The 15,622-nt window shown below is 36.6% G+C and overlaps 1 protein-coding gene across 10 annotated transcripts in view; it reads right to left on the reverse strand.

Moving 5' to 3' along the window:
* ROBO2 (roundabout guidance receptor 2) overlaps nt 1-15,622 on the reverse strand; it is a 1,042,619-nt gene that overhangs the window by 464,892 nt on the left and 562,105 nt on the right. The window lies entirely within an intron of this gene.

Genomic DNA, 15,622 nt, shown 5'->3' on the forward strand with positions numbered 1-15,622 from the left:
TTAATATTTATGGAATGGTACTGCAGATCCCACTATAAATTCAGAGCATATGTTTACCAGTGACAAGAAACAGAGGAATGCGCTAAATTTTATGAACTGTTAATGAGTCAATAAATTGACTGCTTTGCAGCCAGAACACTGTTACTACTGACATTGTCCAACATTCCAATCTGGATTTCTTATGGAGAAAGAAGTTCTGTTCCAAATTTTGTTCCTATTTCTTTCTTTATTTTTCTTCATACTAGGATCTTGTGTCTTAAGAAGAAATATACGATCGAACGAGAACCCCGAGGTATGTTTATCCCTATTGTAGAGATAGGAAGTAATGAGAATGTAAGTTGATTCAGCATCACTTATTCAATATCACAATCACATCAAATAATCCTCTTCATAGGTTTTACAAGCTCCATTTTAGATGTAGTTGGACTGTAAGAGTCCCCAAAATTTCAGGGTTCTAATGTTTAGGGATATTCTTCCTATATTCCCAGCCATATAAAAACATGCATGAGCTCTGCCAATGTTTAAAGACCTTAAACAGCTCTTTACTCTTTTTTGAGTTTTACCCCTGACACTTAGTTCCTTGGTACTTCTCACTGCAGTTTGCTATTTATCCAGTTCCTCATCTAGCCACAAGTGTTTTGTCTACTAACTCTGAATTTCTCTAATTAGGTATTTTTAGCTGAAATTCATTAATTCCATTACAACCAAATTCCCATCTCCTCAGTTAAAGCCAGGATTCTTTCAGGTACCAGTAGGATGAGCACAGCTAGAGGCCCATGAAGGCCTGGAAATAAATATATATACAAATAGACCAAATGGGATGACAGAACCGTGAGAGGAAATATAAGATGACAAATCCAAAGTACTGCTGTAATATTCTGTTTGTTAATGTTTTTCTGTAACTGCTATAAACAGAATAATGACTTTAATTCTGTTTCTAAAATTCAACCAGTTACAAACTATGCTATCAGAACTATACTAGCAGCAGTAGTGCTGCCTATTCCTCTGGCAGTAGGAGTCAAGTGGAAAAGCTAATACAGCTCTTCAATTTTACTTGAATTTCCTTGTGTTCTGTTTCTTTCAGGCCTTACTTTCCTGCAGCCCATCCACTGTATTTTTAAAATGCATCTAAAGCATTACTCTAGCACTGCTGCATGCTTGTCAGAGAATTCAACAATGTCCCATTGCAACACTTGTCATTAAGTTAAGATGCTTGACCAAGGAGCTAATCTTCTCACTGCCATTTAAAACCACCAGTCACAAAGATATTTCCAATATGTTCCTAATTAATTGCATCATATACTTTTATGTCAACTGCACGCTAAAGGCATGTTAGCCAGCATATTCCTTATGATCCAGTTGTGTGACTTACAGTGAAGTGTCACTGAATAGAGAGACATATTTATAGTGTAGTTGGATTAAATCTAAAATATGTAGACCACGCATGGTGCAAAAACACAGGAAATAATGGACTTCTCAATCTAAAAAGAATGTGCTACTCTAAGAGAGAAAGTGCAATTGGAAAAGTGGAAGATAAGAATAAAATAATAAAACCATACAGAAAACCGTATGTTTCTAGAAAAGGTAAGGTTTTTAGCTTATAGTAGAAAATATGAAGACTCACCTGTCTGCACAAACCTATTTATCTCATCTTTGCCATGGCAAGAAGATATTACAATATTTTTTCTTACCACTTCACAGGACAACTCCCAGCTTATAGACATAGAAATTTTCAAACCTGCCTTACTGTATTGGGTAGAGTGTTAGGAAATTATTTTGACCCGTCACAGTAGGAGAGCACAGAGGCATACATTAAGTAAAATAAACACTATTTCAGTATGAACCAGGAAGTTAAAACATTTTATTGGCCCTGGATCAGAGAGATAAAAGAGAATTGTACAAACCAAAAAACTGTGAAGACACCAAAACTGACAGGAACATGTCAAATGAGGTGGTGAAACAGTGTGTGACCTTCTGGGGCAGAAGTTAACTGTTGAAACAATCTGCAGCTGATAAACAAGCAGCACCTCACAGAATGCTCATGCCAGTAACTCAAATTATTCTACTGGCATTCACTTTTGTATAAACTGAACAATTAAATGGCAACAGCTTGGGATGCTACGATTCAATGAGAAATGATTTACATCACTTTCACAGTCATATGCCAAGGCCATCTGCATATCCAGGCTGGCCACAAAACTGCCTCAGTTAAAGTTATGACTCATATCATTAAATCTACTGGACCAGCGGTTGTCTTTTAATTGCTAGGGAGGAAAGTTCCCTCTTACCTCTAAGAGCTTTGTTTAAATGTAGAGACTATTTATGCCCAAAGTACAGACTAGAACAAGAAGAGTAGAATTTTATTTATTCACTATTTTATCCAGCTTTTCCTTCTTATTCTGGTCAGGGAAGGGCATATGTACACGCACCTCATGTGTTACATTAGTCAATATCTCCATAGTAAGCATAAGCCAACATGAGCAACCTGATCTAGTCAAAGATTCCCTTGCCCATGGCAGAGGGATTGCTCTAGATGATCTTTGAAGGTGCCTTCTAACTCAAACCTTTCTATGATATTTAACAAATTCAGTCCTTAATACATTTGCTGAGCAGACCAGGGTTCCTCCAGGGCAAAGATATATTTTCCAAGACAAGAAAAACTGTAGATAGACAGAATGTACTACTCAGGTTTTTGTTATGAGAGTGGTTTGCAATTTAGAGCAGTTAAATAGGTAGATTTTTAAGTTTCCACTCACTAAATGTTGCAGTTGCACTCCATTGTGAAAACTGCACTAGGAGCCTGATGGCAGCAGGTGTTGATGTGCCATTGCTAGAGTTTCAATATCTCATGCTGGAGGGAAAAACCTTTTTTTTAGACTGCAACATATGACTATGCACTAGTCTTCTAAGAGCTAAACTTCTAAATTCCTTTTAACATGTGGTATTGAATATTAAAATCTACATTTGCACTTCAGAGCAGCGAATTGTTGGTTATAAGTCTAATATTTCTCAAATAAAAATGTCACTTATTTGGTGGTCATACCTATTTGGGTTTCTTTTCTTAAGAAGGTGCTAGATTTACTTTCTAAGAAATCTATTAGTTGTGATATCTTACTGAGAATCTTATTTTATATAAGTGCTCACTGCCTAATAAAAAACTGGCCACCTAACATTAATCTTCCACTAAAAGTACAGGAGAAGCCAGAAAGATGACAGATTTCATGATTCCTCACTTAGATTTAATTTATTTGCAGCCAGAATTGGCAGAAAAAGAAAAGGTAGTGCTCTGCTGGAGAGCAGACAGTTTGTAATAAATACTGCAAAGCTCTGCTTTGAGGACACTGGTGAATACATTTCTCCTGAGGGTTAAAATTAACATCCGTGGTGGCAAACACCAAGATGTAATCCTGTTCCCACTGACATCAAAGGAAGCTTTTCTCTTAATTTCAGTAGAGCCAGAATTTCTTCTGACAAGTCCTGCAGCAATGGCAGGAGAGTATTTCCTACTGAGCAAGCAAGACAATAATTTCAGCAGTAAAATGGATTTGCACTCATTGTGTTTATCTTTTCCTAATGCTTTTAGTTCATTGAAAAGGCTTAAGCCAGGACTTTATCCTGCTAAACTTAAGAAAAAAAATTGTGAATGATGGCAATGGAAAGGTAATTTATTTTCAGATTTCGATTGCAGTGATAGCTTTGGTAAAAATTCCACAAATACCATTCTATATGCATCCTGTCCATCTCTTCTTAACATACAAATGAAAAGATTATGTAAGAGCTTCTGTTTAATCTCTTTCACTGTCTGTTAAACATTCCAGAAAAAAGAAGCCATTTTTCTTGAAACAAGGAGGTTATTGACCCAGATGGCATAAACCTCACATCTACAATGTCAACAGAAAAAATTACTGCTGAAGACTTGAAAGTACTATTTGCCCATGTAAATTCAAAGGCATGGCCCCTTTTTATCTGTATGTTTTTCATGTTCACTGCTATGTGAAAGTCCGATTAAAAGCTTTTCAAAATAACCTGAGTGTGTAATTAGGGGGCACACAACTCCCATCCTGAGGTTAATATCCTCACAAACATGCAAAGTGCAAATCTAGCAGAGAACCAATCTGTTTCATAATTCAGCTGCAGTGTCTCTCCCCTGCACTTAAAGGCTTACAGTGTTTTACAGAATGATACACTCATTGTTGGTTTATCAACTTAAAGAATGAGTAGTTGTTGAGATATTCATGTTATACATACTAATAGGCTAGTATTAATATTAATAAGTTGCCATGTTCATTTTCATCTAGATTTGAAGACTAATATTTCACCCAAAAGTCAAGGGAATTTTTTTTCTCCCTTAAGAGTAAAGACAGCCCTGTGCCATGATGTAAAAGGATATTAGTACACAATACCCTTCAGTAAGTCATAAAGCAAATGATAGTTCTGAAGAAATTAACAGACATTAAGATGCCCCAGAAGTGATGGGTTTGAAACCTGTGGAAACAATTTGAGGAAAAAGACTGGTCCTGAAAAGACTCACAAAGGGAAATACCAAATATTGATATGATTTGAATAACCTATGCATATTCACAATAAATCCAGTATTCAAGGAGGCAATTCTTTATTACTTTTTAACTGAAAAAATAAAGATGAAAAGCTCCATCAAAAATGTCTGCAGTCACGAAATGGCAACATTAAATAGATCTAAGTTCTGGCTGAAAGGAATAGATATGTAGCTTTGGTAGCTGCATTTATGTCCACAAGATGTAGAGACTTAAACCTCTCCTCAAGATGTAGACATGAATACTCATTTTACAAATACAGACAAAGGTTAGTGTGAAAAATAAGATTCGCACAATGACCTGTACTGAACCATGAAAGATGGGACTGTGGCTTCAGATCATTTGGCATCAGATCATTTAATGTCATTTAGCTGCCTCTGCACTTTTCTGTACTTCCTTGTCTATCAGCCTGATCACAATATTTGTGTGTTTATAGAAGGTTTCTTCAATCTAATTTGTCTAATTTATGTCTTAAAATTAATTCTCTGCTTAAAACATCAAAGGTTTTAAAAAACAATGAAGTTCTGTACATACTAAAATGAGAGTACAACATACCCCACTGAGGAAGATGTAGAAATAAGAAAAGACAAACGTAAAATTTTATTTTAAAAGTTACATTTAAAAAAAATAGAAAGGTAAATGGAGAAGAGAAATGCTGACCTTGCTGCATAGAAGCAAGAAGGAAGATTATCTTGGTATAAGCATTTTCTGTACTGTTATTTCTCCCCCATAACTTTCCAAGTTAAGTAGTTTATGTTAGAGTTTCTTTTTCTTTTTTTTTCTTTTGGAGGGTTGGGGGTAGTGTTTCTTTATGCGCTTGTCATTTATTTTAGCTTCTATAAGTGATTGGCTTGCATTTATGAGAAGGAGAAAGAAATGGCAGCAAGTGATACGCATCTTGAACCAAGAGGTGGTGAGTTCAGTTAGCAATAATAAATAATATGCTATTTCAGTAAGAAGATATGGCAGAGCAGACAAATAATTCTGCCAGAAAGATCAAAACCCTTCCATCATGTTTATTCTGCTTTGTCTTTCCCGAACAGAGGTATCGGGTTTTACATTATGCTGATAGAGTAGGAGAGATTCTGTTAGAAGTGGGTTTTCTGGGAGAGCATCCAAGACTTGAAAGCGAGCCAGTGGATCAGAGTGCGCTCCCTGGGTGGTGCAGTAGGTGAGCTGCTGGAGCTGATTGTACAGCTCCTGCCTTATCAGCCACAGGTAGGAGTGGAGCAAGAGCGTAGTGGGGGAGGCAGCGCGTTATTAAAAGCTCTGTCTCAAAGAAATGGGAGCAATCAAGAAAAGATACACTTGACAATGGGATTCAAGATGAGCTTTGGGGGTCTCTCCTGCAAGAGAGGGGTGTAAAAACTGCTCCACTCTGCCTTCACGTGTACAAAATATTCTTCCCAACTGCTCAAAGCAGTGATAAGATATTGATAGGGAAGTGTCAATGCAGGCACATGAATGAAGACTTTGTTGTGCCACTGATAAGGAAGCAAATGAAAAGGAGAAAGTGAAGATCTGCCTGAAGGCAAGAAAGTCATATCACAACTAAAGAAATAGTTCATTCAAGAGGAAAAGGCAGACAAAACCTGGCTCCCTTCCTGCCCTTTGTCCTGTTGCTCTGGGTACAGGAGCAATGTTTATCAACAGGAATAGTATAAATAATTCTATGAACACATGTTCTTCATAAGTGGCAAAGATCTCTAGAGGACAGTGCATTAAATTGTGGATATTATCTATCCAAACCAAAAATCAGAAAAGCATGAAATTAGTAATTGACTCAATTTACCTCATTTATTAGCAGCCTAGACCTCTGTTTGAATTAATATTGCCCAATGGAATTTCAAGTGGTAGTGACATGGCGTAGCATGACACAAATTAATGCCTGTTCCCCCTACTGTACTGCAAACCACCCATATCTCCAATTAGGTTTGTTCTAATCTAATCTGCATGCTTTCACCACTCCTATTGACAATAAAATATGACTGTTTCACCCTTCCTTCTCTGATGCCAGACTTGTTTTACCAAGTAGCTGATTTTCCTAATAGCATTTGCATATAGGGCACTGATTGCATTCTCTTTCTATCATACACTTGGTTGCTGTAGGCCGTACTGTGGAGCACAACTAGTCACAATTAAAATTGACATTTTGTACACAAGGTACACTAATGGCCTGAACAGACACCTGACTGTAACACTGCCTGTCATTTTACAACATGAATGATACAATTTAATGCTTCTTACTTTTCTACTCTTTTCCCAACCGATAGTGGGGTTTGTCATTTTTCTTCCTAACTAGCTTAAAATGGAAGTTTGTTTGTTTCTTGGTATGAATTAACCTTGACAATGTACTAGATATTCAATAGTCATTCTGATTGCTGCCTGTAAACAGGGCCTGATCCACAGGAAAAAATAGGAGGCTTTTTGTTGATACTGAGGGGTTTTTAGGTCCCTAGAAATGTCCAAATACCAGTGTCATTGAATTCATATTACATGTAGCATTTAAAAGTAAATCGTTGAAAAGGATGAAATAAAGCAAAGCAAGGCTTTTTAAAAATTTTATTTTAGAAAAAAGGATTGTAATAGCAATTGTGACCTTAGCATTGCGAATTTCCTGGTGATTTAATAACCAGCCAGGGGGTAATGGCCCTTGGCTTTGCCTCAGGCCATCAGCTCTCCCAGCTGGTTATTAATCCCTAGAAAATGCGCTGTATGTCAATTATTAATGTCTTAAGTTTTGTGTAGGCAAATTCTTGCTTTTCTCCACAATTTTTAAGCAAATAGGAGTATAGATTCAAAATATGTAAAGTGCAACATGGGAAATAATAGTGGTAAATTATATTTCTGTATTGCTAAATAAACTCACAATATTTTATGTTTAAACTGAATTCACTCATGGTGGCTCTATTTAATCCGGTCAGCTTTTGATCAGGCCCAAGAAATACTTCTATTACTATAGATTTTATTATGTCATAATTGAAGTTTCTTGCATACAGATATCCTACAGTAGTAGAAGTGATTACCAGTTTATGTGTTTCCTTCAGGATTCAGTGCTTTTTCTTTCTTTCCTCCCCAACACTGAATTTTGATGATAATCTTATCCTCAGAATGAAGAAACCCAACAGCAAACCTTTTTTTTTTTTCCCTTTAAGAGAATGAGTTCGGATCTCAGTTCTGAAAAAAAATAGAAGGAATAGCAGTGAATTTCATGTACCTGTTCTGAATCAGATTTAAGCCTTGCTATATGGAGAAAAAAATCTTTCAGGAAGACTATAGGTTATTGATTGAACTGCTTTACATTAACATGAAAAGCTTCTAGTAACACAGGAAGAAAGTAGTAAAAAAGAGAAAAGGTGTATTTTTATGTGATATAATGATCTTTCCGTCTTGCGTGGCTTCAAAATAAGTTGATCTATGATTGCAATTGATTACTTGCTTATTTTGTTATAAAATTGAAGATGATAGTTTGGCAAAATAAGGAGTTGTACTTTACACTTTATTTTATAATGTAATACCTGAGGGTTTTATAGCATCGGTTCCATTTCCTATCTCCAGAATATTTACTCTGTACATTTTATAATTAAGCAATGAGATGAGACAAGCAATACACTTCTGTGAGATTACAATATGCCTCTGGTGGTGTTATATGGGACAAGGTCATATCTAGAATTACTTTAATCACCCAAGTATAATAATTGCTTGGAAATACACTCCCTGCAGTGTCTTATTGATAATAGAATTATAGCTGAGTCACACAATGCGAGCTATAGTTAAGCCTGGATAAGTAATTCCAATGTAAAGGCTCTTGTTTTTTCAGCTGCTTGCAACTTTTAGTCTTTCCTTTGACTGGTAGAAGCTTTGTGGTGTTGAAGTGTTCAAGGCCACCTCACTGAATTCATTTTTATTGATAACCACACCCATTATTTGAAAAAAAACCCCAATAAACTAAATTAAATTTAGTTCAGGAACATTTGTGATGGCTTGATAGGGAAAAGAAAAGGCAAAACAGCAAGTCTAAACCACCTGATCCCAAAGCTAAGGAGAATTCATGGGCATCACAGAGACTTCCCCAAACCTCCATTTCCTCTATCTACAGACTGTCACCCTGCTGCTGAGATCCTGCCAAAAGTGCCTTTTATTGCTGTAGCCTGGCCAACTTTGTCCAAGTGTAACTTAAGAGTCAGCTCCTCCAACGGGAAGAGCCAAGGAGAAAATACTGGCAAAACAAAGACACTGGCATTGTGAAAACATGGCTTACATTTCTGGAAAAAAACAGGTTACATCTGCTTGACACTGATGCACACAGCTCCCTAGAAGCCAAGAGCCACAGCTTTTCAGATTTGTATAACTCAAGTCTGAAGAAATGTTGCTGAGGTTTTGAAATATGTCTGAAGATGAAATGAACACCCATGCACAGGTATAAGAAAATGAATCTCTTTTAGAGATAAAGACAAAAACTGCTTAGAAGAATTGTAGTGACATTTCTGATCATGAAGACCCGGAGTAGGTTGAGCCTACACTAAAAAGTGACCAAGGGTGAGGATGACAATTAAAATCTCCTATTAAAGAAAGGATAAATTATAAAAACTAATCTGACCATCCATGAAAAAAAACCAAAAAACACCATCCTAACCAAAAAAGTCTCTCTTTTTCTAAATAGCAAGGAGGTACAATAATAAAACTAGTATTGTCTGATCAGTATAAAACTAATTATATGAGACATGTCAGTTATGATTGCAGCAGAGGAGCTACCGGGTGTGCTGTACATTTGCAAGGAAAACCATGGCATCTTTGGCTAAGTCATAGCCCACTGATGTTCATGCATTTTGCCTTAAACCTGTGTTTCACCAAGGATGACAAGATCATGGACTATGAACTGGTCGAAAAATAGCCAAGTAACAGATACTCAGTGGCAATTCCAGCACCAGCAGTACTGTGTGGCCCGGAGATACTCCTAGGAGAAAGGGTGAAGATTAACAATCAATAAAGGGTTTTTTTGGATATTTTTTCCCTTTTTACCAAAAGCTCCTATTTATAACTTCATTATCTATGACCTCCTTTTGAAGAAGCTGCTATGAGGCGAGAACGAGGCCAGTGTGGTATTTTATTGTCTAGCTAATCTTTACGTCATAATCTTAATGCTCCAGCTATTCATGTCAGGTAGAATTATTATTTCTCCTACTTTAACTTCAAAGGGGTTTTTTTTTTAATATGCCTGTAATGAAGGGAACATAGTCACATACTTGGAAATTTTACGTCAAAATCTATTATACTTTGCATTTTCTCAGGAAACAATTAGATTCAAGCCGCTGGGCTGACTGAATACAGATAACCTGCACTTCTGTAGCATTATATATATTTGAGAGCATTTCCTGAGGTATTTATGTCATGTGTGTTCTTGTGCCTGTATTCCATTCTGTGAGCAAGGAACTACTGTTATCCCTATTTTGCAGGTAGGGGTATAGGAGAATTTATGATTTGATCAACAAGAAGTAATCAAATTTAGGCCTCCTAATTCCCAACAGCTATTCTTTTCCACACTCATTCAGCCTCATTTAATATTGCTTAAAGGTGTGCCTGGGACAGATAGATGATGCGAATATGGAGGACAGAAAAGCAATTTTATATTTACCAGCAGGAGTTAAAGTTCATCTGGAAACTTTTTTAAATCAGGTATTTAGGGAGAGATCACGGACTTGGAGAAAAATGATAAGAATGGTCATGAATCTGGAAGACATGTCAAGATTGAAAAGGTGTGGGATTGTTTACTGCTGAGGAAAGAGGAATAACAGCTGTCACAGTAATCATGTATGAAATAATGATGACACAGTTTCTCACATGGTAGCATGAGAATAAAAAAGCAAAACAAAAAATGTTTTTTCATAAAGACATATTATCTGACTGAAGAACTGATTACTGGTGACATCAGGAATACAAGATTTAGAGACATCTCTACAGAAAATATTTTGTTATGATAAATATTTGTAAAAAAAAAGTGGAAATAAATTACACTTCCGGGTTTAAAACAACCTTTAAGTATAAGCGATCAGTGTCAGATTATCCTACACAAGCCATCTGTTAGGTTATTATAATCTTCCTTAAAAGCATTTTACATAGGGTATTGCCAGAAGAAAAGGAGCTTGGATCTGAGCCAGTATTCCTATTCCTACACTCTTGTGCAGAGCTATCTGAAGAAGCGAAGCCGTCGCTTCTTACCATGGACCCCGAGAGAACACAACCACACATTTCTGGGAGAGATGAAATTCCTGGAAAGATACTGTGTTCCTAAAATAGTAACAGAATGTAGAAGCCCCACTTGCAAAAGTAAATAGAACCATCTACAAGGATGGATCTGTAAGGATCATATTAGGAGAGGTCACCATTTGAGCAATGCAAACTTATTTTAGAGGCAATTGATAAATACAAGAAATATGATCTATCCCAGCTGAAAATAAAAATTCATCTATTCCAGGTTCTGTTTCCTTATACCTTAGCACAGTATAGAAATACTGGTATTTAAGCTTGACAATATCTAGGGATACCATCTCAAACTTTTCACAGAAATTTCCTTAGAATTAAACAAATTAAATTTTGCTGAAATCTATGGAAGCACACCAGCCTTAAGCAGCAGGGATTGTTGCTTCTCATGGATTTAAAATTATTTAAAGAAGTAAATAAAAAGCAACAGGGTGAAGCCTAAGGTGGACATATCAGCAAACAATTGGGTTGTGATTTTTTTCCCTGGATCAGAAATATTAAGTTTAGATATTACTTTTGCTGTACTTCAGCATACACCACCATATGTTATCTAGAGTAGCCTCACATAGGTATGGCTACAAACCTTTATAGACCAACAAAGGCATGATCATAAACCAAAATAATCCCTGGGAGTGGCATAACATAAACAGCAATCCTGACTGATCTGTAGGATATACTGCTATTTTAAGATCATCCATTACAGGCTTGATTCTCCTCTCTTCTAGGTAACAGTTTCTTTTATGCCACCTTTTCAAGCTGAAAGAAAAGGAAGTTTAGAGAGTAATTCTGTAAAGCCCCTGCATGATAAGTAAGTCCTCAGAACTACACTCCTGAAATACAGGCAAGAAAATGCTATGTACTAATGGGCTTTGCAAGTGGTGATTTAAGATGACTGCTTCAGAAAAAATGTTCATGTCTAATAGCCATCACCCTCTCCTTGTTGTGGTTATCTGTCCCATTCACTTCATTCCATACGCTTTATTCCATTGCATTCATCTGCCTGAGAAAATAACTAGCAGAAAGATGCCAAAGCATGCAGATGATACAAAATTATTCATCATGGTCAAAAATTATAAAACACCCCCTGAAGAGTCCAGAAAGATCAAATGTGTTCAGGGAGTGATAGTTTAAATAGCAATTACAATTCACTATCAATAAATATGAATGAAGGCTAATAAAAAAAACCCAAACATACACAATGCTGGATTTGATTTAGCTGTTACCCCTAACAGTCAGGATGGCAAACAGATTGTTGGGAGTTATTGGGAAAGGAGTCTGGGTATAAACAGAGACATATTAAACTGCTTGTAGATCTTTGGTGTACCCACACTGTAATTACTGTATGCAGTTCTGGCTATGCTGTCTGAAAAAATCATATGGTCCAAGTAATAAAAACATAGAAGGCTGACAAGTGTGAGCAGGGGGTGCAGAACAAGTTCTGCAAAGAAAAAAGACTTGATAGTCTCCAATGAATAAAGGGGCAACTGGAAGGGTATTTGAAGTTAAGGAAAAGGAAGTCATAAATTGTGTGAAGCTGCTCAGTCAAGAAGCATTATTCACAATGCAAAAATTGAGGCCAGCTTAAAAAATGAGATAATAGTTTTAAAGCAAATGAAAGAAAACTTTTTTTTTTTTTGCATAGCATTGTCAAACTAATGGCCTTATAATATTCAAAATGCGAAAAAATACAACACACTTAGATGAATTAATCAAGAAAAGATAAACTAATGGCACTTAAACATGACTATCTGGATTATGATCCAAAGCAGGAAGTTCTGATGCTGCTGGACTGGGAGGGTGTGCTAGCAAAAGATGTAATTATGACTTAATTTTAAAGTCTTTCTGGAAGTACCTTGATTAGTTACTGCAGAGATGGGACACTGGGCTAAACAAGTCTGCTCACTCAGAGAGGAGTTGGACTGAATACCCCATTCCTATTTTCTTAATATTCAATACCTGAGCAAACACAGTTCTAAGTTAATATTGTCATAATATTTTAAATAATTATTTACTTTATTATCCTCATGAATTGTTATAAAATATTAGTTTTGCCTGTTTCTAAGTGAGCTGTATATAAGTCATTATAGCATCCAAAAATTTCTATGTACCCAAAATTGGGGTGGGCTTGGTCATTCATATGCTAAAATTATTCATCTCAAAATCACAGAATCTTTACACCAGATTATTTAAGGTATGAAGCATTCTTCTAAGTCAGGATATCTTTTCTGGCTTCTAACTTGGCTTTTATTCATCTTTGGTTCTATCTAGGGCTTCTTCCAGCTTTTCTTCCTAGAAACTTTCACAGAATTGTTTCCAGTGAAAATCTCTCTCATGCTGCAGGACTCGCTATCCCACACTGAGGTTATTTATAACATGCACAAGGTTGCCAGGGTAATGGAGGTTGAAGTGACATACCTGGAGTTGGCAGATACATTCTAGGCACCCCTACACTCCTCTGCCACTTAATTTAGACTGTGTTCAAAGTGGGCATAGTCCCTGTAGCCCAATCCAAGTGTGCCATATTCTGTGGTAATTTCATGCCCTGGCTAAGAAGAACATTACCAAATCCAGCCCGTGAGTTGTATGTACAGCAAAATGTTGGGCAAACTTCAGAAAATTAATTATAAGTGATTTTGATCGGGGAGGTACAGACACAAGGAGAGGCACACACATATCAGGGCTTATTCCCATGGGATTCTTTGAAAAGGAATCAGGCAACAACGTCAGAAGCAGCATATTGAAAACTAGCCTGGAAAATTAAGACCTCTAAAATATTTCCAGCTCAAGAATAGAAATTGTAAATTATTTCTTAACTTTTGTTTGCAACTTATTTCTTGGAAAAATTTAGGGCAATTCGAGTGACACTAAAAACACAAAGTCGTCTGACACTGGAGAAATGAGGCCTATAGAATACGGTCTGCCAGAAAGGGGCAAATTAATGTTATTGTTTTATAAATGCTCCATAGAAAGTGGAGAGTTTGGAAGTAAAAGGGAAATTACAGCGGTCTGAGGATACATACAACTGAATAATTATGAACTCCACTGAAAACTATTCCATTGAAAACCAATTAACAGCCTTGTCTATACATATCTTTCAAAAGCCTGGTAGTAGAAATGTCTCTTTTGGTATTGATTTCCATTGACTCTCATACACTTGCCTGCCATGTAAGCTATTTAAGTAAATGATTTTTTTTTTTCCCAGGATCTACTTTTGAACAATATTGAAGTGTTAAAACATAGCAGCATTGTCTATTAAACCAAAATACCCCATTAATAACATTGAGTACTACACCTATATAAAACAGAAAAAAATGTGTGTGTTTCCATGTGATTTTACACACATTATTTTTCCTGAGTTCTTGAACTGCCATCCACCTGGGATACACTAACCACAAGAAAAAAATTCTCAGTATGAATAAACGTATATATCTGAACACAGCAAAGCAAAGAAACAACCCCACCTGTATAATTAAGGCATTTTAAAAGTGAAAAGCAAGAGTGAAGACATGGACTTTTAAAAGAGAAAATTATACATAGAAAACTCTACTTTTTTCCCAATAATTCCAATAATACATTTCTGAAGAAAATGTGCTGAACTTTCACCCTGTAAAGCTTATCTATAAGCTGTCCAGGTATCAACTCCCTTTCCTTCCTGTCTTTAAACAGGTAACACCTCTTTTTAATCCTTCAAAAGATCCACAGGGTGCATTTGAAGCTGCTTTTCAACCTCTTAATTAAAACCTCAGCACGGTAATTGCAAGTGTTAGCAAAGGTAAGAATGGAAGGGCTGGCTTTGGGGTGATGGTTGCTGGGGCAGCACCAGAGGCACTGCTCTTCCCAAAACAAAGGGAAGCACTGCCAGGAGACTGGCACACCATCTCCCTGCCATGGCAGCTACTTTGACACCCACCTCAGGAACTAAAACGTAGACAATAAAAACCCATAATAATCAGTGCCCCACATAAATACAATTAGATATTATGCACACGGTCTTTAAAGGGGGGCAGGAAAACATGGATCTTTTCTGCTAAGAGAGAAGGCTTTTCCAAACAGCTCTTTTGTTTTTATTTTGTTACCCAGAGCAGCTGCTAAAGTGAAGGCGAGCTTTGAAGAATACTGCATATATTTTAGAGATTATGATATCATAAAGTGAAAGAGTTTTAAAGCTGGAGAAAAGAAAGGACAGAATTTTTATCCATATTGCCCCAAATCTTTTCTGTTTGAATTTTTTAACTCAAACTCTTGGCATACACTCAGAAGAGAGATCTGTGGGCTTGTTTCCAGAGCTTTTATGTGCAGAATCAAGGTCTCTTGGATTTTCAAAAGAGGACAAAAAAGCTAAACTGTTCCTGTTAGTTGCAAAATACACACAGTGCGCCAAGCTGACAAGTGCTTTTGCTTCATCTGGGTTTGCAGTGACAACTTCTAGAGAAAACAGCAAAACAATTGTATTCCACATCCAGTGAGCTAATCAGGGACAGCCTTTTGAGAGATAAAATACTCAAAAAATACCCTCCAAGAGAAGAAAAAAAGCTCTTGAATATCAGTTTGCTTAGATAATAAAGAATATACAATAGTGAGCTAAGCCAAAGGAAAGGGCACGGGCAGAGAAACCTGAGCTGCCAGTGCTTGGCTAAACTGTAGCCCTTCAATAAAATGCCAGTTCGGCCTAGGAAGGGAACATTAGCGTGGGAAGCAATTTGTGAACACTTCTAGTGCTGCTGCCTGGCTCCTGAGATAGGTGCAGTCCTATCCCACCTACCATAAGAGGAATCTTTTCACATGAAAAGAAAGGAAGAGAAGACAAA

This window comes from Corvus cornix, chromosome 1 (assembly GCF_000738735.6).
Source record: "Corvus cornix cornix isolate S_Up_H32 chromosome 1, ASM73873v5, whole genome shotgun sequence".
NCBI classification, from domain to species: Eukaryota; Metazoa; Chordata; class Aves; order Passeriformes; family Corvidae; genus Corvus; species Corvus cornix.